Genomic DNA, 4,921 nt, shown 5'->3' with positions numbered 1-4,921 from the left:
TTTGTTAGAAGCTTGCTTATTATGGTATTTAATAGCACCTTTAACTTGTTACACAGTTTTAACCCTCATGGAGTTAAATTTGGTGATTTTTGAATCAAATTGATTGTTTGGTCAGCTTTTTTTTTTTTTTATAGAGGCTCTTATTAATATAATACAAATCCAAGTTAGCCTGTAGACAAAACTATTCTTTTTCCTGAGACATGCTCTTTTAAGTTGGTTTCTGGCTCCTCTGCTCCTAATGTGATAATGGTCAACCCATCTGAGAGGGTCTGAGCGGTGAGCAATGCAGATGGTCGAAGCGGGGTGCTGCCCCTTTAAGGGCAGCGGCGTTGGTGGGGGAGTTTCTTCGCCCTGGCGGGTATTGTTGTGCTGGGATGCCGGGTTCCTGGTGGGGCTTTCAGCCTCTGCTGGGGTTTTGTCTGACGGAAGAAAAGCAGAGCAGCCTCCAGCCAGAAGGGGCTTAGCAGATTTCCTTTCTCTGCTGTCTGGAATTTTTTTTGGAAAACAGGCCATGAAGAGATGTTGTCTGGCTGCATTTTCCTTAATAGAAGAAAAGGGGCAATAAAAATCAATATTGACAGTAAGCCTAAATGTAACGTTCTTTTAAAAGAGTTAATAAGTAATGTTTAGTAAAAACTTTATCCCAAAATTATATTATTCAAACTTATTTCTTTTTAACTTTCACAAAACAAGTTGTAAAACAGTTATACCCTTTATTAGGTGAACTGCGTTATTATAAACTGTTTTGTTTAAACTCAGAAAAGCAGTTAACAGTATGGATTAATTATGAAACTCTACATTAATGAAACGGTACCCCATGTTTAGTAAGCAGACCAATAATAAAGCACTGCAGGTGGTAACACATTGAATTCAGTGCTGATATGTCTGCATTCAATCTTGTTTTGAATTTTTTGATAAAATAAAAAAAAGCCTGTATGCTTTTACAGAGTCAACAAGTGGTTTATAATGGTGGTCTGCTTGTGGTTTGAGTAGGGTTAAGTGTTTCGAGGTGTTAAGACCTTCTGGGCACTGAGCAGAGCCATCCAAGAGAGCACCATTAATCAAGGCAGAGGACTAAGAACAGGCAGAGCAGTATGAAAAGACCTGTCCCTAACCTCCTAGCTCTTCTGCTAGTAATGGCAATGCTTGTTTCTGAACTAGTAAGCTGCAGTGCATCTAATACAATATTGTACAGTGACTACCAAGTACCTTATTTGTGCTAAACCCATGAGGGTTTAAAAACATTGCTGGTATAAAAAGCAGGCTAATGCGTGTTCTAATTTGTATAAGGATGTTCGTTTGAGAATTTACACAGGGCTTGGGGCAACATCAAAATTCAATGGGTGTGCTTCTAAAAGATTTGCAAACTTTTATCTTTGGGCTTGATGGAATCTCCACTTTTCCTCCACTAACCTCTCCAGAAATACTGCATGGCATGGGTTTTCATGGCATATCCTCTGCATATTGATAGCCTACAAGCCATTTTTATTTTCCTTTCAAAGTGCGGAACAATTGGGACTACAAGTCACTGTGTTTTCCTCTTCTGGAGACTACAAGAAAGTTAACCACAAAGTTTAGTTTTTAATTCTGTTAATGTGTATATAGCGTCACAATGCACACACATGTATGTATAATACACACACACACACACACACACACACACACACTGAAGCTGCCAAGCTCATGATAATAAAATCCAGAGACAGGTAAACAGAAGATGTGTGCACGGTCAAACAATCCCCTTGAAGTAATTATTTGTCTAAAGCTTAAGTCGCACTGAAAGAGCTTGAGGAAAGCAAATGGTTGTGGCCAAGAAAAATGTCAGGCTGCTTCTGCTGGAAGTGATACGGGAATCGGGGATTCTAAACAGGCCTTTATAGCAATGCAGGGCTGCTGTCTGTTCTGCAGATGGTTTGTGTTTTAGGTGTGTTTTCACACTGGTGGTTGTGATGGATTGAGTCATTAAAATATCCCATCTTTTTGTTGCATGTTGCACGTAATTGCAGGCTATAAAAAGGAAAAAGAAATGACATTTGCTGCAACACTATTGAGTCCTGTCAATTAGTGTGTGATTTATGTTTAATGTTTCAGTAACGTTAATGTCCTGCTTATTCTCTTAGCTCCTTCTTCCTAGGACACACATCAAACAAAATGCTGCACCTTGGTGTGTTTCAACTTCTTAGGGAATATTTGCGCAGAACAGACTCTATATGGTCAGGTTCCGCTGGCTGGGGATTCCGCTGTCAAAAGTTGCTGATCAAAATCTACGTGACTGATTAAACATTTATTTCTGTTCCGGTTATATATTTGTGTATTTTTAACCATTTTTATAGGTATTGTCTTCTGACACCTGTGTAGAGTTGATCTGCTGCTTTCATTGCTCTAATCGTTCGCAGTGAATGTATGATTAGAAAAGCGTTCGTTTTTAGCAGTAAAGGGGTTGTCTGCTCTTTTTTAATAGGCTTCTAAAAGTGTTAAGATATAAGCCAATTAAAAATAAAAAAATGGAGCAGGTTTTAACACAACTCTCTTAACTTGCCCCTAGTGTTGGAGTTCAGCCGCTCTTTCCACTGTGGTTTTAATCGACTATTTCTGATCGCGTCATCCCTTAACAATGTAAAACCGCAAAGTGCCATGAGCTAACAAGCTGTGCAAACAGGGCTTGTGTAGTGGCAAACTAGACAGAGAACAGTCTGTACCCCCCGCACCGTGCCGCCTTCATTAATTTTAATTTCAGATCATTAATTGCACTCTAGAATCGGTTCCAGTTGTGTGCTAAGCAGTTGATTTATCTCCCCCATGCACATTAAAAATCCCCACCTCTAAAGCTAAGGAAAGCAAGACTCCTGAAACAGGTTGCCCCCCAATCCGCTCCCTATAGGTCTTTGGGGGTGTGTGTGTTTTGAATTCAAAACAATAGCTGTAAGTAATTATGGAAAGAGAACATCTGCTTCAAATGCAGGTTTTCAGTAACCTGCTGGTCCTGATGAGCACACTTTTTCTTGTCTATTTTGGAACCTGTGTTTTCACTAAAGGATGGACTTGCCCAGTTGTGTTGATTTCCTTGTTTTTAAAGTGGCACATGTGTTGTCTTGTGGCATACCTGTTACTGTAATGAATGCATGGCACTCCCCCCTGCAAAATTGTTTTTCCTGTAACTGATCATCCAGCCTGAGTAGCTTCCATTATACCCTCCTCCCCAGTCCCTCCTCCTCACTGACTTGTGTATTTCTCTCTTTATTTTAAATGCCTCGTTCTGGGATAGCTGCTGAAGGTGTCATGCTGCAGACCTTGTAATCGCAGTTGGTCGTTTTCAATGTACTAATTCGGTAACAAGCGCTCCTTAAAAACAATTGCAGGTTGGTTTGTAAGTGAGAATTATCTTTGTCGCATGTGGTGTGGTAATTCTACAGCTTTTCTGGGTCAGGGTTCAACGTTTATTATCCCAAGAGGGCTAAAAGCTGAATGATGATAAGTAGATGGGAACTAGAATCTGTGGATTAGCATCATGATGCCATCTCTGAATAGACCTGAGGTTATTTAATTAATCAGGTTCAGCTGTATAACTCTCCAGAGTGTTCATGAACAGAAACTTGAGTTTGCACAGTTTTGGATACTTTTGAACTTCAGTTTATGAATGGTTTCAATGTGGTTCTCCCAACATCACCATGGAGAGTAGTCCACATAAAACATGCCTTTTTTTAACAAAATGACTTGAAACATTGCAACCGTTCTAATTTTCAATACAATTAATAAAAATGATTAATTCAAAATCTCTTTGCCATAGTTAAGACTGAAGTTTGTGTACAGCGATTCCATAACTTTTAGAATTTTTTATTTATTTTTTAACTACAGCTTATTGCAATAAAGAATGGTACTTTTTTTAAAAACTGGTCTTTCCTGCTGTGGTCTTGTTACATGTAGTGGTCCAACCAAGTCTCTTATGTTTTAAAGAATGCAAAAAGTAATTAGTTATTTGAACATTATCTTCATGGAAACTACAAGGACCTCATCTTGCAAAGTGTGCAATTGCCTACAATTTCTTTCCTGTATTAAAAGTAACGAAAGAGATAAGGGCCTGCTCCCCTGAGCTCTGTGTGCTTAGAGTGGTTCTTTTGATTTACTTCCTAATAACTTTGCTATCAACAAACTCATTAAGTATGTCTGTAATGGGAGGCCATGGCTTGGCCTTGAGGCGTCTTGCAGCCTTTCTCAAAGCTTAATCAAGGTGTCATCGACAAAGGAAATTGTTTTTTTTTCTTATCTAACATTAAAGACTTTGAGGCACCACTTTATAGATATGGAAATGAATAGTTTGAAGTGTAATTTAGCCTCGCCAGAAGTAGATATAGAATGATAATTGTTATGAGAAAAAAAAAAAAAAAAAAAAAAAAAAAACTGTTTGGCCTGGCTTGACTTGAATTGAATTGACATGCTCTGCAAAATTGCCTTAAGCGGTATTCAGTCAATAAGATTAGTTAGACTGCAGATCTGGGAATCTGAGATCTAAGTGGGTTATTCGTGCACATGTTGTACTTTTAGAAATACATGGCAGCTAATCTGCACAGAATAATGACTACAGTCTGTCTAAACTCACAGATTCCATCTACGTTGCTAACTGGGAAGCAATCGATATTCCCCGTTCATAAATCAACGTGTGGTTGTGGTGCCCTCCTGTAAGCCTTGGGATAAAGTGAAGTATAAAATGGCAAAAATATTGGATGAACAATGCATGATGAGAAATCCAGAATTGTCAGTTTGATCCCACAACTTAATACTATAGTTTCTCCACCCCCCCTCCACCCCCCCCTCATGTTGATGTTAACCCAACGTTTTCCTAAACAGACTACTATGAAAGATTCCAGTGTGCCTTTGTTTTGGTTTGTCCTGTAGGCACCTGTCAGCGTTCGGAAACATTGAG

This window comes from Polyodon spathula, chromosome 30, assembly GCF_017654505.1.
Source record: "Polyodon spathula isolate WHYD16114869_AA chromosome 30, ASM1765450v1, whole genome shotgun sequence".
Classification (NCBI taxonomy): Eukaryota; Metazoa; Chordata; class Actinopteri; order Acipenseriformes; family Polyodontidae; genus Polyodon; species Polyodon spathula.
This window is presented reverse-complemented; position numbering follows the sequence as displayed.